The sequence below is a fragment of the Pleurodeles waltl genome, chromosome 3_1 (assembly GCF_031143425.1).
Source record: "Pleurodeles waltl isolate 20211129_DDA chromosome 3_1, aPleWal1.hap1.20221129, whole genome shotgun sequence".
In the NCBI taxonomy this organism is placed as follows: domain Eukaryota; kingdom Metazoa; phylum Chordata; class Amphibia; order Caudata; family Salamandridae; genus Pleurodeles; species Pleurodeles waltl.
Window position 1 is genome coordinate 437707827 of NC_090440.1, and position 26826 is coordinate 437734652.

A 26826-nucleotide genomic window follows, 5' to 3' on the forward strand; every position below is an offset into this window, starting at 1 on the left:
CCACCGGGCTTGTAGCTGCTAAAGTAAGGATGGAGATGCGGGGTTTGTTGATTATGCCCCTGATGAGGAAGCTTAACTGTACACTTACCTCTTAGTCCACTAGTGCAATTGTTGTTCGTAGCTCATTCCTTCCTTCTCTTGGGCCTCTACGGAGTTGAGATAAGTAACACTCTGTCCTGCTCAGCTCCATAATGTTTTATTTTCAAAGTGAAACCAAATGCAGAACTAAACATGTGTAACTGTGAGGAGAGCAGCCCCCTGCACTCCTTCTACACCCTGCCCCTCTGTGATGATCAACACATTATTGCCACCCACTCCCTCCTTGTCCACATTGGCCTGCACTGCCCCCAGCCATTGAAGTGAATGGAGCTTTGTAACTCCTCCCGGAGCCACTGTTTATGTGCCCCAAATCAACCAGATCTCTTGCTTTCTAAGTCAGCTCACCCTCTCCAATGATGTCACTGCTGTAGTTTGTACCTGCAGGTCAAAGAAAACCTTGGCCAGTGGGCACGTGCACAGTAGGACATCTGCAAAGTTCACTGGAGTTCACTGAAAAGATTAAGCAGTCTCCGAGCAGTGATTTATTTTCAGCAACTCTGTGTTTATTTCCCTGTTCTTGCCTCTCCCCAGAAGGTGGCAAGGCAATGCCCCTTTTGCCCATGAACACTGGTCACTCCTGTCTGTTCTGTTTCCTTGCCCGCACTGCAGCGGGAAGGGACACAGAACAGATGTGGCTCTCACCTAGAGGGAGCAAGCACAAAAAGATACTCCGTCCGATTGGGAACAATGCTGGATCCTGCACCATGCAGGGAGTGGACTGGGGCTGCAGGGGTCTTGGGTATTTCCCCTGAGCCCCAATGTGTTGTTTGTGGGGACATGAGTCGGCACCTGGGCACCTACCTCTGGCACCATCAAGGCATGTGAAGGGGGGCTGTGTGATCCCCTTCAAAAAAATAAGATGCCCCAGGAAATCAAGCAGCGCTGCCCTGTGGATTATGAGTCCCCATCCACCAGCCTTGTGAAAGGCTGGCGGAATGGGTTGTCGGGGGCCCCCATGCACAGCCTCATCACAGATTCCACTGCCCGAATACAGGCAGTGGAATGTGCGATGGGTGCAGCTCCACCCGCCACACTGCAACGTTGCAGCCAGTTTGATTACGAGCTGGCTGCAAAGTTACGGCGCTGTTACCCGCTGGTCTTCCACCCGTCGGCCCAGCGGGAAACTCAAAATAGGGCCAGCGGGGTTTAGCCTGCAATGTCGGTATGGTGGCGTGATGGCGGCCTCCGCTACCCGCCAAACTCATAATGAGGCCTTTATTCCCCGAGTCATGTACAGGCTGCAAGCAACATTTTTCTCACGTGGCTGGCAGTCATTCAGAGTGCTTCCTCCAGCAGGAGCTTGTCTCCTGCGGAAGCACAGTGGCTCAAGGGAAAAAAGCTAACTGAGCAAATCAGAAAGCTGTAATTTAAAAAATTTAGTTTGAGGGACTCTTGTGAGAGTCCCTTGAAACCAACACCTATACAAATATATTTGGAGTTTAACATCTCCCAAACTACTGAATGAATTTATACCAAATCACAAAAAGCACAGTATGTGAATCCATGATCTAGCTTACTGCACAAGTTGGTGTAATTCCGTTAAGCAGTTTTTGCATTAGTGTTGCCTAAAGAAGTATATGAAAATTGCATTGGGAAACTGGCTTTGTGACATTCCTGTTTTTCTCACCCCAGCTGTTGGTGCATCCCGAAACATTCCAGTAAGGAGCTTTATTTGTTTGTTTTTTAAAATTTTGTGAAGATTCATCAAAAATGGCTCAAACGTTATTAGAAAACAAAATACTGCCTTGTCTATGGGAAAGCAATTCTAACTAAAGCTACCCAAAATATATATAGCCCAATTAAAAAGTAAAAAAAAAGATATAGGGGCCAATGTAGGGAAATCCTGCCCCCCTGGTCCTGGTAGGTTGGCAAAATAAAAACAAAAGTGCTTCCTTCTCTCCTCCTCAGCTGTAAGAAAAAACACCATCGGCAGTGGCTGAGAGCCTGGGGAGGCATGTATTTAAATATTTAGGGGAGGGGTGCAAGGCCCCCCCTTGGGCATCTAGGAGGCCCAGGGGACCTCATCCCCCTGGACTGACATTATAATATAGCGGAGGGGGAGCATGCTGCCCCCCATACTCATTGAGCCAAAAAAGGCCCCAAGGAACCCACCTCCCGGGACCGAATACAAAGAAAAGGGAAGGGGGCACTTGACCCCCCCAGGCCTCAAAAGCCCTCAGGAATTCCTTCCCTGGAACAAACATAAATATATGGGTAGGGGGCATGTACCCCACCCCTCCCTAAACTGCTATTGTGCCCCGGTAACCCTATCCTCAGGGCCAAATTTGTTAAAAGAAGGGAGGGGGCCATTCCCCCCCATGAGGTATCTGCCCTGGGGCTTGATACTGAACAGTCTCCCATGGAGGCCATCCCCGGGACACTGTGGTTAACTCTGCCTGGGAAACTGACCGTATACCCTGTCCTCACTCACCCAGGCAAAGGTTTCAACTCTGCTTCCTCCCACGCTGGAGCAGCTACAAAATGATGCTCCCAACCAGACAAGAGCAAAGACAAAGTACTGGCTCCTACTAACACCCAGTGTGGTGCTGGCAGGGGAGCCAGCTGGGGTCCTACAGCAGCCCCCAACAACCCCAGCAGTGTATGTGCCACAGGTTATTCAAAGTCAGTAAGTCTATATGAGTGCAATCAGGACCTGCAAGACAAACTTCCCACTGCACATGTTACCAGGCTGTATGTGGCACGGGGTTGCCTGCCTGCAAGGAGTTGGACTCACAGTCTGACCTCACGCCAGGCCCTGCAGCCAACCCCACACTCCATGAGCAATCTGGATTTGGTTACCTCAAGGGTTTAAATGCAGGGCCTGGCCACAGGCCAGGCTCTGTGACCAACAATTTTACACAGCAAAAGTTATTGTGTGGCATCAGGTTGGTTGTTTACAAGGGATTGGATGCAGGGCCTGGCCAATGGCCTTAACTATAACATGCACCCTTGCCATGAACTGCAAATTAACCCACACATTACATCACTTATGAGATGATCCATGGCATTACTGATCACAACTGAACTAAAATCATTTGTGACAATACTGCTCTTTCCTATATAATCTCATTTTAATACACTGTCATGTCTGTTCTATATGTCCCTCCGCTTGCTTGTAGTTCATGGATTCTTAGTGCCAAGACACCTATTAGGCAATAGTGTGCTCTATAAACTAAGTCTTAACTCTCTTAACACTGTGCCTGATGGAGCGGGGGTTATAGTTATTTTAGGGCACCAATTATTGTTAGTAGAGATAACTATAACTGGTAGATTTCAGTTTTTGTTTTTACGTTTTTCACAGAAATTTTCACCTAACTATAACTTTATATACTTTAACCTTTGATTTTTATACACACATATAACCTACTGGCAGTCGAAGCTCCCTGCATGCGGGAGCAATGTTGGGTCCCACAGGAGGCAGGGAGCCAAATGGGACCGCTAGGAAATTGAGGCTCCCTTGTGGCCCCTATCATTGCACACTGTGTGCCCTGGGTGGGGTCACGGGACCCAGGTAATACTTTCCACCCTCCCTCTTTTAATAATTGTCGTGCCCTGGGGGATGGGGATCCTGGGGCCAAAATCGGCCAGCGAGGGAGGCTGGGTGGCCCCCTACCCTTCTATTAATTGTCTAGGCCCAAAGGGATGCTGTTCCCTGGGGCCAAATTCAGGCCAAGGAGTAGGGTGCATGGTGAGGAGCTGTGGCCTCCCTCAATAGCGCATGTCCAAAGGTCAGGCCCTGTGGCCAACCCCCTCCCCGCACGACCAGGAGCACTAATTTAATATTACTTAACCTTAGAAATTCACTGAAAAAAACAAAGGTTACAGGGACGTTATAGTCAGGAAATAGAATTAAGAAAACCTTAGAAATTCACTTTAAAAAAACAAAGGCTAGAGGGACGTTATAATTAGGTTCATATTTTACATGGAAAAAAACATAGAAATTCAACAGTTATAGTTGTACTTATCTCAAAACACTGTGGGACAGATGTATTAAAAGATTTTGCATTCGCAAAGGGCGCTAATCCGTAGATTTTACCGTTTGTGAATGCAAAATAGCCTTTCACAATATATGAAATGCATTGCAGTCCCATTTTACAGATTCCCTAAAATTGCGACTCCAAATAGGGTATCGCAAATAGGGAATTCCCATTTGCCATACCCTATGCACATGTAACAAGCATTTCCTAAATGTGAACTGGGCATTAAGAAAATGCTATTAGCATCAACTCCAAGTTGATGGTAACCATGTGCAATGTGTCCATAGGGCATGTGTGCGCTTTACATGTGCTCATTGTTTTGGGAGTGCATCAAAGGGGGCCATAGGCTCTCAGCACCCTTGGTTTTGCATTTCCTAATTTGCTAAATTCCTAATAGGAAATTGCAAATTAGAAAATGCAAAACCATATGCACCTATGGGCCTTCAGACCCATAGGAACTAATGGAGTCACAATTCATAGAAGCGATTGCAATTCTGTACGAATGGCTATTAGGAAATCACTATTTTTTAACATAGCATTTTTAAATTCGCTATTTAGGGAATGTAAAATGTGATTTTGATACATCTGGCCCTATACCTCGTGCTCTAAAGTAACTATCACTTGTGCTGTTGCCATCCATGTCTATTTACTCCATATATTACATCAATAATTACATATTTAATTACATCATTTAGAATATAACTGAAACATTTATAATACATTTTTTGATGAGAAAACCGGGCCTGGTGGGGTTGCGAGTTATAGTTACTTTAGAGCACAAGTTATAGGCCCTCATTCTAACTCTGGCGGGTGGCGGTTGCCGCCCGGCAGGCGGGAAGCGCCATTTGGCCGCCACCCGGCCAAAATACCGCTTCCCGCATTCTAACATTCCCGCTAGGCCGGTGGGCACTAAGCAAGTTAGCGCCCTCCGGCCCAGCGGGAATGAGGGCCGCAACACAGGAGCCGGCTCCGAATGGTGCAGTTGCACCCGTCGCGCTTTTCACTGTCTGCTAAGCAGACAGTGAAAAGCCGCCCTGGGCCCTGTTAGGGGACCCCTGCACTGCCCATGCCATTGGCATGGGCAGTACAGGGGCCCCCAGGGGCCCCAGGACACCCGTTCCCGCCAGCCTCTTCCTGGCGGTGAAAACCGCCAGAAACAGGCAGGTGGGAAGGGGGTCAGAATCCCCAAGGCAGCGCTGCTTGCAGCGCTGCCCTGGCGGATTCGCCCAGCCGGGGGTAAACCGGCGGGAAACCGCCGGCCCCGGTTTTCTGACCGCGGCTTTACCGCCGCGGTCAGAATGGGCTAGGAAGCACCGCCAGCCTGTTGGCGGTGCTTCCGTCATCCGCGGCCCTGGTGGGTCGGAATGACCCCCATAGTCTCTTGAGATAAGTATAACTACAACTGTTGAATTCCTATGCTTTTGTGCATGTAAAATCTGAACTCAACTATAACTTCCCTGTACCCTTCAATTTTTAGTGATATATATAAATTCACTAAAAAAACAAAGGTTACAGGAATGTTATAGCGTTATAGTTGGGAAATAGAATTAAATAAACATAGAATCTCACTTAAAAAAACAGAAGTCACAGGGACGTTATAGTTCTGGATTTACTTGTACAAAACCTTTGAAATTCACCTGTAATAGATACAGTTTTTTCAAGTAACTATAACACGTGCCCTAAGGCAACTATAATTTGCACGCCTGCAATGCACAGTTTTTTAATGAACAATTTTACAACAAATGTTATGGTGATATTATCAATGGTGTTTTTAAAATATTTCATGATTCTGTAATATCTGGGATAATTAGCAGCGCATGGCACGGGTGTGAGTTATAGTTACTTTAGGGCACGAGTTATCTTAGGGCCCCCTCCAATTTGAATTAACCCCAGGGAGGTGGTGGTCTCCGGAGCCCCGAACAGGCCCATTTATTATTTTAGCTCAACCCCTGGGAAGTCCGGTGACCCACCCTGTATCCTATTTAATTAAAAGTCAGTACAGGTGATGCTCCCTGGGGCTGCAGGGGGGCCATGGTGCCACCCCTGCATTCCACCCCTGCATTCTAATTGAGCAATGTTCCAGGGAGGTGGAGGTCCCAGAGGCAGAGGTGGGGCCACATGGCCCCACGCATATATCATAATTAAAGCCCTGGGGAGGTAGTGGTCTCTGGGGCTGAGAGTGGGCTGCCCGGACCCCCTACATTCTATATTATTAAAGCCCTGGGGAGGTGGTGGCCCCTGGGGCTGCATGGTTTGTGGGACCCCCACATTCCAATTGATTAAAGCCCTGAGGAGGTAGCAGTTCCCAAGGCTGCAGGGAGGCTGCGCAGCCCCGTGTATTCTGTTTGATTAAAACCCCAGGGAGGTGACGATCTCCAGGGCTGCTGGGGAGACGCACGCCCCGCATTCTATTTGATTAAAGCCCTGGGGAGATGGTAGTCCCTGGGGCTGCTGGGGGGGGCGATTGACGCCCAGCATTCATTATAATTAAAGCCCCCGGGAGGTGGCGGTCCTCGGGGCTGAAGGGGAGCCGCAGGACCCCCACACTCATTATAAATCAAGCCCCAGGAAGGTTGTGGTCCCCCGGACTTCAGTGGGACTGTGTGGTCACCCTACACTCATTATGAATAAAGCCCCGGGAGGTAGCGGTCCCTGGGGCTGCAGGAGGACTTCACAGCCCCTTGTAATCTATTTGACATGGTGGTGATTAAAGTCCCAGGCAGGTGGAGGTCCCTGGGGCTGTGGAGGGCCATGTGCCCCCCCGCATTCATTATAATTAAAGCCCCGAGGATCTGGCAGTCTTCAGGGCTGCAGGGGAGCCGCAGGCCCCCCGCATTCATTTTGTTTAAAGCTGTTGTGAGGTGGCAGTCCCCAGGGCTGCGAGGGGGCCACACAGCAACCCACACTCATTATGAATGAAGCCCAGGGGAGGTGGTGGCATAAAGTGACACCCTCCTTTATTTTCGTAGGCCCCCGGGACATGACCCACCTGGGGGCTTCATAAAAGTAAGCATGGGAGCCTTTTTTTTTGCTGGATCCGTGAATACACTTCAAATGCTGTGAAAAAATAAAGAAAAATGTTTTTGTGCCCTGGGGAGGGAGTCTCTCTGGGCCCCTAGAACCAGAGCTAAGTGGTCAAGGTGTACGTACCCTGGCCCCTTTTCTTTTTTTCACTTTTTTTCTGGGACTCGGCTAAAGCCGAGTCCCAAAATTGCTGCCAACACTTACTGGTTGAAGTGTTGGCAGCCAATCAGAGCACTGCGTTTCCTTGCACAAGCTTGTTATTCTTTTCAAATCCTGCATGCCTCTAGATATCTTTATTTCTTTCTCTTTTAATATCTCAAAAACTACTGAACGGATTTACACCAAATAACAAAAGTCACTCTTTCCAGACTTAGAACTACATTTCTGCCAAATTTGGTGAAATTCCATTCAGCGGTTAGCGCTGTAGTGGTTTTTACAATCCCTATGGGAATTATAATGGGAAATGCACTTTTTTTACTCCCTTTTTTCTCTGCCCCTTGCTTGACAGATCACCTGAAGGTTTCCATGTAAAACAAGATTCACAGGAACATATTTTTGTAAAAAATCTGGAAAGATTTGTCAAAAGGAAACATGGTTCTAACTACTTACTGGCACCTGCCAGTAGGTAATATATACATATTTATATATATCTAAATATATATATATATATGTATATATATATATATTCACATTCACTGAAAAACCCAAAGGTTTACCACCCCCTGTGCCTTGCACGGCCTTCACTCATGCTCAGTGGGAGGTCAGCTGCAGGGTGTGGCCACAGACTAGGCCCTGTCTGCCACCAACTATATATAGACTACCTGGGAGAGTGGCACACAGCCCCCCTTCCTGGACCTATTAAGGCACCAGGGACTTCATCCCTCAAGGCCACGCAATAACAAAAAACAGAGGGGTCCAAGCCTGGTCAATTAGTATAAGGAGAGGGGGGCTGCGTGGCCCCCCTCCCTGGCCGATTTTGGCTCAAAGGACCCCATGCTCTGGGGCCCAGCCACTTTATCCTGGGTCATCTGGCCACACCCAGGACATCCAGTGTGCATTTTAAAAAGAGGAGAGAGGCTGCGCGGCTCCCTCCTAGGGCAAATTTCAGCCCTGGTTACTCTATCCTCCGGGGCCTACCACTCTATACTGGGTGCCCTGGCCACAACCAGGGCACTCAATGTGCATTTTCAATGGGGGTCCCCTGAACTATTAGTGGATCCGGGGGGGGGGGGCGCGCAGCTCCCCTCCATTGTTTAGGTAGGGCCAGCCCTGGGAAGGTGCTGGTCCTCTGGGCTATTTTCTACTGAGGAGGGGGTCCTCACAGCCCCCCTCTTAGTTGAAGGTCAAGCCCCAGGAAGGTGGCTTTCCCAGGGCCGCAAAAGGCCTACGGAAGGGAGCCACACCACTGCTTCCTAATAATTGCACATTGGCCTGAACCCCGGGGAGGTGGTATTCCCCGGGGCCCATATCGGCCATGGGGAAGGGGGCCGCATGTGCCCCATCCCATAATATATATTTTAATATGTCTCCGGGACCTGGCCCACCCTGGGTCTCAAATACAAACAAGTGCAGAAGACAGCGCTTGTTTTAAAAAAAAAAAATTGCAGGGGGTTGCACTTCCTCCTAATTTTCACCACAGAAATAGAACAAAATACTCTTTTTCCCTGGCAGGGCCCCTGGGGGACACCACTATTAGGCCTAGGGGTTCAGGGTATTACTAACCAGCTCTTTTCTCTTTTTTAACTTTTGTTTTAGGCCTCAGTTGACTTCAAGTCCCAAAATGTCTGCCAACACTTCCTAGTTGAAGTGTTATCAGCCAATCAGATCTCAGCTTTAGGTCTGTTGGATCCGGGGAGGATCCACGTCCCTAGACATACAAATTTATTTTTCCTTAAATTTCTTCTAGACTACTGAATGGATTTACATCAAATTACAAAAAGCACGCTTTCTGGACCAAGATCTAGCTTTGTGCCATATTTGGTGTTTTTCGGTCCAGCGGTTTTGGCTGTCGTCATGTCTAAAAATCCCTATGGGAAACTGCACCAGGAAAAAGCATTTTGAGACAACACTTTTTCTCTGCCCTGCTTGACAAATCACCCTGAAACTTTCAAGACAGCAGCTGAAATGAGTGGCACACCGGTTTTGAACATTTTGTGAGGATGCATTGAGTGGCACCAAAGTTACAGGCAAAAGAAAAAATGCTTTTCCTATAGAAACTAAGTCCTATCTTTAACTACCTACTGGGGACTGCCATTAGGTAGTATGTATATGTATAACACCTTACTACCCACATAATGGGGCTCTTCCCTGTACCTTAATACCCCTTACCACATCTTAATGCTACCATTCCATGAGCCCTAGAATATCCTTGCTACCTCTTAATGCTATCTTTCCTTCAACCCTAAAATCTCCTTTCTTTCCCTTAACACTAACCATCCCTGAGCTCTAAAAGCACCTTAGTATCCCTCAGGGGCGTTCCTCCATGAGAGGGGAGGAACATTGCCCCTCTAAAAAAATGTCCCCAGAGCTGAAAAATTAAATAGTAATAAAGTTTATTTATTATCATTTCATTTTTCAGCAACCCATCCTGAAACTAGTGTCAGGACGGGTCGGGCAATAGCTGCTGACTGGCAGCAGCAGGGAGCTCTGCCCTTTAGTTTACCGTGTGCATGTCCCTTTGGCCGTCCGTCTTGCGATGGCCAGACTTACATGTGCACTTTAAACTTCTCTAACCCACCTGTCTTACGACAAGCCTCCAGCACTCGTGTGGGCGCTGGGACAGGCCACTCCCTCCAATCCTGATGCTGCTCTCATGCTGTCTAACAGTTACCAATACCCAACACCTATTCCAAAAGCTGATGACAAATAGAAATTAGTTAATGACAATTGTCTGAATCATGGATTTAGATAGCATGTGGCCATGCCCTATGTTAGATTGCTAATCATAGAGTATATCTATGCATTTATTTTTATTTTTACCTCAGTGAACACAGCATTGACATAGATGCACTAAAGGCTAAATGTATTGAGACCTCAAAGTGTGGGTCTGAGGGTAGGAGGAGTACTCAATCTGAACCACTCCTTAGAAGAATGACTACCAGCCATCATATCACTCTCTCTAAAACATTTCATAAGTATACTCTTTGAGGCAGTGGTGTAACATTAGCCCCTGTATCTCCTGCAGTGTGGGAAGGATCAAGCTCCACGGGGCCCCTCAGCAGCATGGAGTCAAGAACCGTGCACTGACCGGCACTGTGCATGGGTGGTAGGCCCTGGCCTAAGAGCTCATGACTGTGTGTGTGTGTGTGGTGGGGGCAGTGGGATCAACCCCCCTCCATGTACTTTGCAAGGTGCTCCCTTCAGCATGCCGGATAACAAGTGTTTCATTCTTTGGTGAGGCTCTTTACAATGTTTTATTCATTTGGAGATGGCCTATTTTAGCCAATACATACGAATTATTATATCAAAAAAGTAGTACTGGCGTAGAAAGGCTTTGCCATTGCATGTGAACAAGGCTATGGCTGAAACGCTTTGGGAGGAAGTCTTTTTTGTGCTTCTGTTAATAGACCTTTTGACCTTCTTTGCAACTAACAAAGGTGTCTTGGTTTTTTCCTTTACATTGATAAGGATGTGTTGGATGCAATTTAATGGGATCCCCGATCCCGTGCCAAGACCGCTACATAGAGCCTCGATATTTTGGGAAAGTTTTGTTGAATATATATATATATATATATATATATATATATATATATATACACACACACACACACATACACAGGTGTCTTCCTATTCGGAGGAACCCCCGGCGGTAACCATGAGTTTTAAACTAATTCCAGGGAGAGTTTGCAAGGCAAGCTTTAATAAGAACTCAATACTTGCTACAGATAATTGTGCAGCTAGGTAAGTAGTTACTAATAGGCCTTCAAAGACTAGAAGAACCTTTTTGGTGATCGAACTAAATGCAGAATTGGTTATTTTAGTTCATTTAAATTTAAAAAGGCCTCCAAATTAAGTGATTGTACAGGAGGGGATCAATTTATTATTAGGTTGAGCCTGTCTATTAATGATAAGATTATCCTCTTGTTTCTGTACAAGACATTTGGGATATGTAAAAGGTTTAGTATGGATTTGATCCCATGGACACTAGCATATGAGAAAACTTGACCATACAAATAACTAGGAGAGTTGATAGATGCAGTATGTTGAGCTTGCATTCGATTTTGAAATTTTACACAATTGTTGCCTTTTAGCTTTAGTGAAAGAAATTTAAGATATACAAAAGGCTTCTCTGTAATACTGATATGATCCTATGTACACTAATAAATGTGTTTAATTTGGTTACACGAATGTTCAGGTGTGATAAGATTATATTGTACCAGTAATTCAGTGTATATTAGTGAATTAGCAAGGTGGTCTCATGAAGATACGTCAAGTATGAGAATTAATTCTGTTAATGGAGGAGACTGATATATGGTTCTCTCTTTTTAGTTGCTACATGCAGTAATATCCTGTCCTGATAATGACCCTTTATTGATTTGTTACTATATGATGGGTCGTAACGTTGATATTAATTAGATGTGGAATGACTTTAGAAATGATTACTGGTTCTTGGACACCTGGGCTGAAGGGGTCATTTTCAAGACCACTTGTTCTTTTAGCCACACTTTTGTTCATATTGTATATAGCTCTGGTGCACTTTAATTTCACCTCAATCACTTTCACTGTGCCATCACTTTATGAGGCGCACCTACATGTGTTAAATTAAGATTCAAAACCTGTGAAACACAACATTTGTTGAATAAAATGTAAAAACTACATAAGAGTCTTTTTGAGATGAAAGATGTCTAGATTTAACTAACTATTGCAGTGGGAGTCAAAGACATGGACAAGTCAAAAAAATACCTAGTGACAACATCCACAAGGTTATAAATATATATATATATATATATATATATATACACAAATAATTTAAAAGGAAAAAAATGAACAAATAATGATAATAGATGTATTTAAACAATACTAAGAAAAGTCTAACAATAATAGATATTAACAGATTTACTATTCCCAATTCACCCTGCGCAACATTCTGGAAAGTGTTGGACTTCGGAGGGTTCAGTGTTACTATCCTGGGTCCAGTCTGTGCAATGCTTGGGAAAAGGTTGGACTTCATTAGGGTTACATTAACTATTCCCATTCCATCTGTGCGACAGTAGGGAAAGCATTGGACTTCAGCTGGATTAAATTAACTATTCACACTCCAATCTGTGTTATAGTAGGGAAAGTGTTGGATGTCAAAGGGATTACATTTACTATTCCCACTCTAATCTGTGCAACAATAGGTAAGGAGTTGGACTTCAGATGTGTTAAGTTTGCTATGCCCCTCCAGTCTGTGCCACAGTAGGGAAAGCATTGGACTTTGGAGGAGTTAAATTTACTATTTACACTCCAGTCTGTCCAACGATATGGAAAGCGTAGGACACTAGATGGATTAGATGGATTATTTCCACCCCAGTTTATGCAACGACTGCAGAGGGGTAAAATGTACTATTACCACTCGAGTCTGTACAACATTAGGGAATGTGTTGGACTTCGGAAGGGTTAAATTTACTATTCCCACTCCAGTCTGTGCAGCAGTAGGGAAATAATTGGTCAATCAAGGGGTTACATTTACTATTCCCCCTCCAGTCTGTGCTATAGTAGGGATAGTGTTGGACTTTGGAGGGGTTAAATTTACTATTCTCACTCCAGTCTGTGCAACACTAGGGAAAACGTTGGACTACAGAGGGATGACATTTACTATTTGAACTTCAGTCTGTGCAACAGTAGGGAAAGCATTGGACACTGGAGGGGTTAAATTTACTATTCCCACTCCAGTCTGTGCAACAGTAGGAGAAGCATTAGACTTCAGAGGAGTAAGATTTACTATTCCCACTCCAGTCTGTGCAGCAGTAAGGGAAGCACTGGACTTCGAAAGGGTAAAAATTACTATTCCCAGTCCAGTCTGTGCAACCGTATGGAAAGCGTCCGACTAAAGAGGGGTACATTTTACTATTCCCAGTCCAGTCTGTGCAACTGTAGGGAAGGCTTTGGACTTTGGAGGGATTAATTTAACTATTCACACTCCAGTCTGTGCAACAGTAGGGAAAGCATTGGACTTATTATTCCCACTCCAGTCTGTGAAACAGCATGGAAAGCATTGTACTTTGGAGGGGTTACATTTACTATTCCCACACCAGTCTGTGCAACAGTAGGGTAAGCTTTCGACTTCAGAGAGATTCAATTTACTATTCCCACTCCAGTTTGTGCAACAGTAGGAAAATTGTTAGACACTGGAATGGTTAAATTTACTATTCCTCCCTCCAGTCGGTGCAACAGTAGGGAAAGCGTTGGGCTATGGATGGGTTACATTTACTATTCCCACTCCAGTCTGTTGAACAGAAGAGAAAGAGTTGGACTTCTGAGGGATATCTTTACTACTCCCACTCCATTCTGTGCAATAGTAGGCAAATGGTTGATATTCTAAGGGGTAAGATTTATTACTCCCTCTCCAGTCTGTGCAACAGAAGGGAAAGCATTGGACTTCTGAGAGATAAACTTTACTATTTCCATGCCAGTCTGTGCAACAGTAGGGTACGCATTGGACTTCGTAGGGGTAAAATGTACTATTCCCACTCCAGTAGGGAAAGCATTGGATTTCGGAGGGATTAAACTAACTATTCCCACTCCAATCTGTGCAACAATAGTGAAAGCTTTGGACTTCTTACTATTCCCACTCCAATCTGTGCAATAGTAGGGAAAGTGTTGGACTTCAGAGGCATTAGATTTTGTATTACCACTTCATTTTGTGTAACAGTAGGGAAAGAGCTGGACTTCAGAGGGGCTATATTTACTATTTCCACTCCAGTCTGTGCAACAGTAGTGAATGCATTAGACTTTGGAGGGGTTGAGTTTACTACTCTCACTCCAGGCTGTGCAACAGTTCAGAAAGCGTTGAACTTCAGGGGTAAAATTCATTATTTTCACTACAGTCTATGCAACAGTAGGGAAAGCACTTCAGTTTAAACACAAAATATATCAAAATAGCCCATTAATTTACAACAAATATAATACTCTTCATAGAAAAATTATTGATTAACAAAAATTAAATTCAATATAAAAAAAAACAATTTACATGAGTATTAAACAATTTAATAATTAATTATCAATACAAAATGTATTACTTAATTACCTTCATACGCTATACCCTCACAAGTCTAGCAGCCCACACTTAAAATATACCTGAAATAAATAAGTGCAATACAATTAACATAATTAATTATAAATTAAATAATTATTAGTACATTAATATTTAAATATAATACTTACTTTAATAACTTTTCCCATGCCCCTACAAACCCAGCAACCTGCACCTAACATATAACTGAAAACATGTAATTATTACACAATTTGCATCATTAATATTCAAATAAATTATTACTAATAAATGAATTATTAAATAATTATTCCTTAAATATCTTCTCATCCTATACCCCTAGAAACCCAGCAACCCGCACCTAATATATAACTCCAAAAAATAATTATTACAGAATTTACAAAATTAATATGAATATTAAAAATAAATGATCAATTAATTTTTATTTAATTATTACTAACTTCCCGCCCGATACCCCTAAAAACCTAGAAACCTCATACAGACTATAAATAGAAATTAGCAATTACATTAAAAATGATAAATCACTTAGAATTACAAACTATATTCAAAATTATGATTGACAATTATACAAACGATAATAACATCTGACCTAAAATACATAACGATTATTCAAAAATGATATTTTCAACAACTTCATAATTGAAAACAATATTAACAACATTGATATGCTTCAGGACAATATTACTTAAGTAAAACTCAGTATTATTGACAACGATATTTCCGCATTACTATATTTTTTTCAATACTTTTGCAACTTGGTATTTACGGCTCAGCAATTTGTCTAAATACGCAACAGCACAGAGAGTGAAAGCTCAAAACAGATGGGAAAGGCATTACAGCAAAGCAGGGCTACCATTAAACTCAAATATAATTCCATAAAAAGATTCAAATCTAACAGAAGAAAAACAATCTCAGCTATACAGGATAGCAGATATTCAGGAGTGAAGAACCTGTGTGAGTAGGAACCTGTGTATTTCAACGCACCAAGTACTACCAGTGAAATGACAAAGATGAATACAGATTTGTGAACACAACAGATCCTCCATTTATGTGGTTTATTGAGGATTCTCCATAGGAGTTTGGGACATTGATGTTGGGGGAATCTGGGAAACATTTCCATATTTTTATGGGTCTCTGTGAAGGTTTTGGTGTTTAAGATGCGTCACTGAATTTGCATTCTAGGTCTGTCAAACTCTAAATACTTTTTCTTCATGAGAGACACGGTGGAGCTTTTTGCTGAACACAATCTGAGGCATGTAAAATGATCTCCATTAAAAAACTATAAATCTGTGTCTGCAGCCAATGTCTTGGGGAAGGTTCAAACCCTGAAATGGACATTGGCTATGCAGTACTTCCAAACACGAGTTGAAAATCGATTCTTTGCAGCTCACCTTCTGTTCTACTGTGTGATATTAGTTCTTCAACAACTGACAGTGTAAAAGGAGCCAATAATATGTGCCATACATTGGCATTGTGTGGGTTTGATGGTTTGCTATTCTACTTGTTTGTAAGCTTTTTACGTGGAAGCCTACCAGAGAGTGAAGCTGTCTGGTTTGCTAACAACTTCTTATGGCCATTCAGTAGGCTTCCTTGAGAATGCATTTTGCCCATTGCTCACTATTGGCTTTGTGGTTTGTAACTCACAGTCATATGCTTTCGATTTGCAGGATTTATTTGTTTTAGGCTGTCCAGCTTCAGGTTGTCTGTTCATTGAGCCACTCTTATTTACTGTATCCTTCAGAGTACTTGTTTTCTGTAAACAGTCCTTTAAATCATGTTTCTATCTTGTCACATTTGCTGTTCATTCAAAGGGAGAGGTAAAATGTCAGGTTCTGTCTTTTGAGGGAGCTTGGTATTTACTTTTCTTTCTCCGACTTAGAAGTGTGAGAATTTATCTGGCATTCAAGATGTGAAATGAAGGGCTGTTTGTGTAGCACACAGTAAAGTTTAAATGCCTGTAAACAAACTCTGCAGATACTTCAGAACATATCAGAATTGGGAAAGCACAAATAAAGCAAATTTTTGGTAATTTAGACGTCTGGTAAAAACAAATATTTTAGTATGATCAAAACAAATCCTTACACTAGGGTATCACATTTCCACATGTTATTGTTTGCGCGCTGTATACTTTTATCAGTAAAACTGTATGTCTGTGCAAATGTAATAGTCATTTCAATTGTCTGTAATGGCAGTGCACTACCACACCAAGCATACTCCACTTTTCGCCACTCCACTCTACCCTGCTGTGCAACACTCCATGTCACAGCATTCTACTCTGCACCACCCCATTTTACGCCACTCTGCATCATTGTACTGTACTCTATGTCACTCCACTCTATGCCTCTTTGCCCTGCTGTGCTCCTCTATATACCGATACACTCTATGCCACTTTGCACCACTCTGCACTACTGCACTCTTCACTCTGCACTCTATGCCACTCCAGTCTAGGCGACTTCACTCTACTCTGCACCACTCCACTCTACGACACTCTACTCTATGCTATTCTACTCTACTCTATGCCATTCTACTCTACTCTATACCACTCCACGCCTCTCTACCCTGCAACACTGCACTCTATGCCACTCCACTCGGCCACAGCAATCTATACCAATGCACTCTACTGTGTACCACTCCACTCTACAGCACTGTCCTCTATGCCAATCCGCTCCACACCACTCTAATCTGCTGTGCAGTGCTGCACTTTACACAACTGTACTTTATGCCACTGCACCCTATGCCACTCTACTCTATGCCACTGTACTCTACCCTGCACCACTCCACTTTATGCCACTTCACTCTACTGTGAAATAATCCTCTGTCCTCCGCTGCACTGTATCCCACTCTATTCTACTCTGTGACATGCCACTACATGCCACTCCACTCTACGCCAGTGCACTTTATGCCACTCTACTCTACATCACTCTACTCTACACCATGCAGTCTACACCACTCTAACCCACTGCACTCTACACCAATGTACACCAATACACTCTACATCACTGCACTCAATGCAATCTACTCTTCAGCACTGCTTGCTACGCCACTATACTCTGTACCACTCTACTCTACACCATTGCACTCAATGTCACTGTACTCCATGCCTCTCTATTCTACTATGCACACCTCTGTGACACTGCACTCAGCAGTACTCCACTCTATGCCACTGCACTTGACTCTACTGAGCACCCCTCTACACCACTACACACTATGCCAGTCTACTCTACACCACTATTCTCTATGACACTGCACTCTACAGCACTCTACTCTGCATCACTCTATGCCACTGCACTCTACACTACTCTAGTCTACTCTGCCCACTCTAATCACACCATTGCATTCAACAATGCTGTGACACTCCACTCCATGATATTCTGCTCACGGAACTCCACTCTATGCCACTCCACACCACTCTCCTCAAAGCCACAAATCTTAATCTATGCTGAGCAGTAGCCACGCTGGTGTACAACATGGCACATTGACAAACCATTGACAAAGCCAGTATCTTTGGTATAGGCGAGCCTTATTGACTTTGCTAATGCTTGTTTCTATTTGTACCTTTTCATGTGTCTTGTTTAAAAAATAGTTGTAATGTAAACTCTGCATGTAAACTAAAGAAACCAAGCCACCAAGACATTGTTGGAACTTGAATTGCACAGATATTACACTCAACAATCTGGATTGTGTATGATGTCGACTTGCACTGAGATGGCCAAACCTTGATCCTAAGGTGTGCTGGTCAAACAGGCTGTTCCTGAACTCACTCATTTTTTGGGGGGAATTACGCTATTGTACGTAAAAACCTGCTTAAAGTTCGCTCAGTGTTTCTTCTTAATCCTTATGTTTAGCAATTCAAATATAATTTAAACGAACACAAGTACTGTATTATGCAGGAAAAGGTAAAGCTCTGGGGAGCCTGGAGGGAACAGCAGCTGGGGAGAATGTGTCAAGACTTTCAGCAAGATAGCAAGCGCAATATGGAAAAACTCTGTTTGCTGGCTTCACCCCTGAAAAGGCCACGTAAAAAACGTGGGTTTATTTTTCAAGTGAAGTTGATGGCCTCACTGATGACTATTAGAATCCACCGCTGCCATCCTTGGGCGTCCACTTGGTTTTGCTTCATAAAGTCTCCTGACAGCTGATTGATGCTTACAGGAGACCGCTTGGGATATGGTGTGCCTATCTGTGGATCTGACATGGAATACCCTATAATGGGCCCTTTTACCCCGCAGGCTTCCAGGGATGTATTATACTGCGAATTTTAGGACAGATATGGTCACTGACTGCTAAGGCGCTCTCTGTGTATATTCACACTTTATGTTTTTAAATACATTACACAATAACTTGACTTAAACAATGATTTTTCCGATACTTTAAAGGAAAGCCTTTGGCGTAACCAAGGATCTCATATGCAATAAAAATGTACAAAGTAATTTAAGACATTCTTAATCAATGATTCTTCTTTTTAGCAAGTGCTGCATTTATTTCAGTTCAGACGTAAGTGCTCTAATTCAAAACGCCGTAATATTCATTTACCGACCTCGGATGGGTTTTGAATTTTAAGTGAAATGCTGGTGCACGTGTACACACACAGGGTGCACCAAATGTTTAATTTCTCAATGATATTCTTTATTACGTTTTTAAAGAATTCAACAGAAGCTTCTTCGCTCTCAAAACAGGCTCCACGTGCAAACAGTATCATTCCTTTTCTCTGTGCAACATTCTGGATGACGAATTCTTACCACACGTTATTAAATCCGACTGGGGTAGCTCAAAATTGTACAGCATCATACGAGTGCTGGTGCAACCCTTAGTAAATCTGCCCTTCACGGACGTGTCATCTGACTGTATCTGGACCTTCCCAGCTCTCTTGCTGCATGTGCTCCTCTCTTGTCTGGTCTGTTGTGCTCCTCCCAGAGACGTTTTAAGGCATGGGCAAAGGGGGCTCTGGGCCAGGGACCCAGCCTTTCAGGTCCACCTGATAGAGCTAGCTCTGTTTTGCAGAGTCTTGCCCTGATGACCATGAACAGTCCTTAAACACAAGGGGGCATATTTATAAACCTCTAGTGCCACCGGAGCATAATTTTGTGTGACTCTCCGTTGGCGCTGTGCACTGCGCCATGGTGACAAGGAGGCTTTAAGCCACTTTTTGTGGCTTAACTCCACCTTGTCAATACAGCCCCTTCACACGCAGCACTTTGTGTGGAAGGGGCGTGCAATGAGTGTTGCTTTGGATGTTCCAAAGCAACACCCATTGCTCTTTGATGCTGCCCCAGATTTACAAAAAATCAGATTCTGTTGCGAGGCCAAAATCTAACGCCACCCAATGGGTGGCGTTCGCATGTCGCATGTTAGACCTGGCCTCTTTTGGCATGTTTCCACTGTCTTTTTTCCTTCTGACTGCCTGTTTTTATGGTATGCTGGACTTTGTTTTTGCTGGCTTGCGGTCTCTGTGCACTTTACCACTGCTGATCGGTGTTAAAGTGCGAGTGCTTCCAGTGTAAATTGGATTGGTGATTGGTTTAACCATGATTTGGATATCTGATCTACTAGTAAGTCCCTTGTAAAGTGCACTATGTGTGCCCAGGGCCTGTAAATCAAATACTACTAGTGGGCCTGCAGCACTGATTGTGCCACCCACATAAGTAGCCCTGTAGACATGGCTCAGACCTGCCACTGCAGGGTCTGAACAAAGGTGCACCCAGTTGCCTGGCCCAAACCTTCCATTTTTGTACATGTAAGGCACCCCTGAGGTAGGCCCTAGATAGCCCCATGGGCAGGGTGTAGGTTATTTAAAAGGTAGGACATGTACTGGTGTGTTTTACATGTCCTGATAGTGAAATACTGCCAAAATCGGTTTTCACTGTTTCAAGGCCTATCTCTCCCATAGGTTAACATGGGGACTGCATTTAAATATCTTTTAAGCACAGTTCCCCTTTGGGAGCTGATCGAGCTATGGAGTTTGGGGGTCTCTGAACTCACAATTTAAAAATACATATTTTGGTAGTGTTGGTTTGGTCTGTTTGAAAATGCCACTTTTAGAAAGTGGGCACTTTCTTGCCTAACCATTCTGTGCCTCTGCCTGCCTGTGGAATCCACGTCTGGGTCAGAATGACAGTTAAGCTGTTTGTGAATTCCCCCTAGACAGTGACACAAAGGGAGCTGAGGTGTGTCCTGCATATCCTGATGAGTCTCCTGGGATAGAGTGGAAAGGGAGGAGCTGACACCTGCCCTGAAAGGGCTATGTCTGTCCTCACACAATGCAGTCTCCAACCCCCTGGTCTGTGTCTGGGACCAGGCCTGGGCAAGGCAGGACCTTGTGAACAACAGAGACCTCCCTTTGAAGTTTGCCTACTTCAAAAGCAGAAATGAATATAAGTATTGAACCCAAAACCACAGGCTTTTAGAACACGTCTGGATCAAGAGGAACCTCTGCCAAGGAGATGAGCTGAAGAGCTGGAGGAGATGTACTGACCCTTTGCTGTGTGTGCTCTGCTGGGTTGGCCTGCAGTTGCTGCTTCTGCCTTAAAGAGGACACAAACTGGACTTTGCTGTGTATCCTGCATATGAAGTTTCTTCAAGGGCTTGAAGTAGAGCTTGTCTCCTGTCAGAAGTCTCAGGAATACCAAAGACTTCAGGTCCATCTGCCTACCGCACTGGGAACTGTGTGTTTTGTGCTGCAACAGAAGAAAAACCACTGCAACACCATCAACACTGCCACTGCCAGCACCGTGACCTGACGCCGCCACACTGAGCCGTGCCCCACTTCGCGCTCCAACCCTGATCTCACCAACGCCGCCACATGATGCCGTCACCGATCTGCTGCTTGCACTGTAACCTATGAGCCCCGCACTCCACATTGCATTGCCTCGGTATCCCCCATGATACCATTACCGCAGCCTTGGTATCCCCCATGACGATGCTCTATGCTGACACTAACACCACTGCCTGCACCGTGGCCAGAGGACACTACTCGTGAGGTACACAAAGCACCATCCCATCCCGCACCACAGCCCTAGTCCACTGACGCCAGCGCCATTGACTCCAGCATCGTCAACAGATGCCCCTGCCTGTATTACTACCCTGGGGCACTGACCTCTGCCTTGGGCCTACCGGCGAGAGCTCTTCAGCAATGAAGATGCCATTAAATGCATTGCGACCTGAAGACACCGCACGTCACACCACACCACTTCACACCGCAGCCTTTGTCTCGCCGATCCTGCAGGATGCCATCACCGAGCCGCTGCCTGTGCCGTGACCTGTGGGCACTGCATTTCGCATCATGCCACTTCGCAGTCCTGACGCCATCAACACCAGCGCTCCTGACTTCATCATCAGCCCAGAGGTTGATCTGCAATGCATGTGACTTCAAGGGCCCGATGACCCCTTCCCTGACCTCCAGAACCGATGCCCCTGACGTCTGCTGATGCCGATGATGAAGCACTCCGGATCTCATCACGACCATCACAACACCTGACATTTCCCAGGTACTGTTTGCCAGTTTTCCCGACATTGTAGCTGGCCTGCAACTGCACAGTCAGCCTGAACTGTTGGATTTGTTGGTCACAATGCCATGATAGTCCCAGACGGAGCTATCAACTTTAAGGAACTGTATTTTTAAGTAATACTTGCAAATCATATCTTTATTACTGTATGTTGGATGTTTCTTGTTTTGGGGTTTTGGTCTTGTTTTACAGATCAATATTGGCTATTTTACTATAACTGGTGTGGTGTCCATTCACTGTATTACTGTGTGTTATGTGCTAATGCTATACACATTACTTTTGAGATAAGCCTGACTGCTCATGCCAAGCTACCAAGGGGGTGAGCATGGGTTATCTGAGCTGAGTATTCACCTTACCCTGACTAGAGTGAGGGCCCTTACTTGGACAGGGTGTAAACTGACTACCAACTACAGACCCCATTTCTAACAGTGCAACAAGGGGAAATGTTTTTTTTTTTCTCCTCATTTTTTGCTCATTCTATGTGTGCGGCATTCTGCAGCACACATGGAAAGAGCAAATCACCACTGAAGATTGTTTTTGTATAGGAAAGTGTCACAAAAACAGTCTCCCCCACAACACAGCCATCCTTGCACCATGCTGCAAGGGTGGCTGCGCTGGAACTTAGCATCCAATTTAGTGCCAGCACAGGGGGAAACACAAGGATTTGCCATATTTTCATAAATACGGCACATCCCTGCATTTCAGAACTGGCGCGGCACTGCCAGTTTGGCACAGCACTGCACCAGTTCTTTGTAAATATGCCCTTTTGTTGTAAATACTGTTTTCCTTTAATTTATTTTTAATGTGGTTGATGTGACAGTCTATTCCAGACATTTTGCAGATAAATATTGTGTTTATTTTTCATGTTGCATTTACAAAAAAGGTTTCTTTTAGATCACAATATGACCTCACATATGAGAAATGAAGGTTGCCACGGAGATTATTTGCAGTAATATTAGTGAACCGCTGCTGTTTTACAATGTTGAAAACAAGTCCATATCTCTGACTATTAGATGTAAACCTAATTAGAGTTTGGATGATTGGGCCTATGCACTGTAAATGATTTGGCCAAAGAGGGCATGAATAGCTGAAATTGAACCATAAATTCTAACCTGTTCTGAACAGCGGTCCCCGAAATAGGTTTGGCCTAGGACCACAAAAATCCTTAAGATGTCCTTGGTTCTGACTCTTTCTTAATGTCTCTCTTTTGGGGCTTTGCTTCATTAGAATCATTTCTGTGTAGTTCATTTTTTGGTGCCATTTTGTGTGAATTATTTGATTGTGTAAGCTATACATCAAAACCCCTCACACTTTGGAAGTGCCCAGTGCATTAGCTCTTCCATCTCTGCATTTCTCTTAAGTTAATTATTTTTATCTCTGACTGTGTACTCTACTCATTCCACTCTGTCCACACTTGTCTTTCTATCATTCTTTCTCCTTTGTGTATTTTTCTCTGTGCATGCGGCACATCATTTTTCACTGATGTTCAATATGAAGATGCTGCAATGTCAAGTTTGCTCTGTCCCCGCCTCTTTACAAAAGCAGGCTGCTTCCATCCAGCTCAGCAGGTATCACTACACACTATGATTGTCTCACGATATTCTTTGGTGAATCATTGTAGGACACAGTACTCTTTATTTCAATACAACACTGCAAAGTACTTTGTGGAATTCTGCTCTCTGGCATCATTGAGTTGCACCTGACTCTGAGACCCAATTCCCATTGTTAAACTACTTTGAGCAAGCTGTTGGAAGGAAGATTTATTTCTTCTACCATGTACTGGAAAATATTCAGATGCTCAATATTACATGGCACATGGCACAAATTCAAGTAATACATTGCCATGTACTAGCACCATCCTCCCTCTCTAAAAAAGGTTGTTCCATTAACATTCCATGATTTCCTGCTCACATTTAAAAGTGAGCAAAGCAACTTTATGCACAAATTACCACCTGGTTTGCCACTTTCGGGGAAGTTTTTCCTGTACAGATTCCGCCTAGTCTTTCTTAGGGAAAGGTGAAAAGGGACAATTCTTGTTCATGCAGAGGTGACCTCAGATCAGCTATCAAGAAAAAAATTTCAGTAGTTAAAATCCTTCTTTAAATATGCCATGATATTGTTGTAGAGCCACTTTAGTGATGTCTGTGGGCACGCTATTTTAGCAAATAGGACTGCTGCCTGTGCCCTGTAGCCTAGTAACATTTCATTGTATTTTGTTTTATTCTTTTAGAATCTGCCACAATGGTGGTGATGTTTTATTTTCTTTTTTCTCGCTGTCCTTTTGCCTAGGAGCGTTTACATTTCTTAGCACAACATTCTTTTCACTCTGTGTTTTTCCAAGGCTGCAACACAGTAGGATTGTCAGCACAAATGGCATGCTGCATCTCTAACATTTAACAGAAATGTATTTTTTTTTACACCAGGACACTTTCTCTGAACATTAGTTGTTTTATTATAAAAACATCTCTCTGCCCCATGCACGTTAGAGGGATGTTCCAGCCAGATGACCATGACTGCATGCTGTCTGACTTCGATACAGCTGCTCACTGAGACCACCAGTTCCCTGGCCTCCATAGGGATGGTGTCTCTATAGATAACAGGCTTCTCTACTACTGTCATACTCAGGCATCAGGATGATGTCTTCCAGGGGGATCCTGAAGGGCAGAGTAGGGCTTATCCTGCTGTGCTCTAAAAGAGAACATTAGTAGCATAGGTAGTAATCACGTATATCGTGCATAAAGATAGTATAAATATACTTTTCTTGTGTTTCACTTTTCTTGTCACCATTTTGCTTCTAGTATGTCATCATCCTAATTATTGAATGTCATGTTATTTTATCTAAGACACAGCTGATTCAATTAATCTTATTGAACCATTCCCTTCCTCTGTCTGTCTTTGCATATGTGAGGTGAATGTAACTGAGAGAAATTTTGAGATCTGATCCACCACAATTTCACAATGTCATGCGCCCATTTGCCAAAAATCACCATTGATCTCAGGCATAGGTGAGGTGCTGCTGACTGGCCAGAAATGGATTAGGCCGACAGTTGTCACATAGTGTGGTATTGGACTCAGTTCCCCACAATTCAGGTGATGCTGCCACCCAAATCCGGCAGCCTCATTGGTACAATGAGAGCCAACGTGACATGGTGGAGCCAACTTTTGGTTAGGCACTGATTTTCGGATCCTCTTGAGGGTCTCTGTCTCACTACATGCTAAAGGTACCTCAATACTATATATGGAGACATCCGTGGTGTTGAGGATTTCCTCCTCAGTAGGGTAGGTAGTACTTATTCAGTGCTGTAGGATGTTCAAGTTTGAACCTTAAAATGATCAATACCCCTTTGGGGTCCTTATCTCTGAACAGGAACATTTGCCATGGCAAACCCACATAGGGTGGTAATTGCAGGAAACATGCAACCTCCCCTTACTGCTCGTTTGTTAGATAATGGTCTTACAGCCCAGGGGGGTCCTGTTACATTTGAAGTTGAGGCAGCCTATAGAACACAGGCATTTTATTCTTGGGTCATTTTTCCAGCAGTCGATGGGAACACGAATACATTTCAACATTATACACCTGCTAATATACCTGCACATCACAGAGCATGCACATATTTAGAGATACCTCTATCTTTTCAAGACCATAATAACTGGCTTGATGGCTTGATGGCGCCCTACCCCATACAATACTACGTTAGGTTAGGTCCTCTGAGCATTGTAGCCCTACCTGGCCTCTATTGGCCATGTATACACCGCATCCTGATGCAAACACCTTAGCACTGGCTGAGGTTCCCCATTTATACAATGAACGTATAGCAATATATAGATTCTTAGTACAGATTCTAATCCAAACATTAAATACTAACCCAATACGAGCTATACCAGAGCAACCACATGCAGTCACACCCGTTATTAACCCTGCGACTGTACATTCGATCATGAGTAAGGTACCACTCAAACGGGAACAAATTCTGTTGTGGTTAGCTCAAAAAATAAATGCACCTGAAGCAGTACTTCCCCATATGGGACCTCAAGATAACAGGGGCCACTCCTCCACGTGGATGGAGAAGCATCACCCCACCAAAACAATGTCAGCAGAATGGAAAAATAAAAAGGTAATAAACTGTGTTTTATTTTTCAGCACCCCATCCTGAACCGCGTGTCAGGACGGGGCGGGGCAATTACTGCCGAGTGCAGGGAGCTGTGCACTTGTTTAAAGTGTACATGTCCCTTTGGTCAGCCGTCTTGCGACGTCCAGCCTGACATGCACACTTCAAACTTCTCTAACCCAACTGTCATAAGACAGCTGAGTTAGAGAAAGCACAGGACTCCAGTGCTCTGGTGAGTGCAGAGAGAGGCCACTCCTACCAATCTTGACACCGGTTTCATGCTGGTTACCACAGTTTCCTGGGTCCTTCGTACGTCAGAGCTGTGAGAAACGGCGAGAGGAGAGAAGATCATCATCAGGTAAGTGCCTTGTAAAAAAAATGTTATTCTTATGATATCCCCTCACCCGCTCCCATTATAAATACAAGCCAGCTGCCACTGCAAGATAAACGCAGAATTCTCACCATGTGCCTGCCTTTCACAATGGTTCCCACAGTAAATAAATGCACTACTTGGGGCACGGTATTTGCCATGTTCTATAACACCACACACGGTAACCAACACTTTCCAATCCTCAGGAAGTGTTAGAACAAATTCAAGATGAATTCGGGGTACCCCGGCCCTCGATTTGGAGATGCAATTAATGGGCAATTTTGCCACTGTGTCTTCAATAATATTAAGTAGTCTTAAAAAGGAAGCAGTGGCATTAGCAGTATGCATGCTGCTCCGGGACGTTCCTGTACAGGATCAAGAACATGAGCTGCCAAAGATCATCGCCAAGACTTACTCCATTATTGGTCGAGATAGTCTGGGAGCCAGACCTAGTAAATCAGAATAATAGGGTAACTCCAAAAAGGATTCTACCTAGCAAGATTCACAGGGTTCTAAAAAAATGCTGGGATAA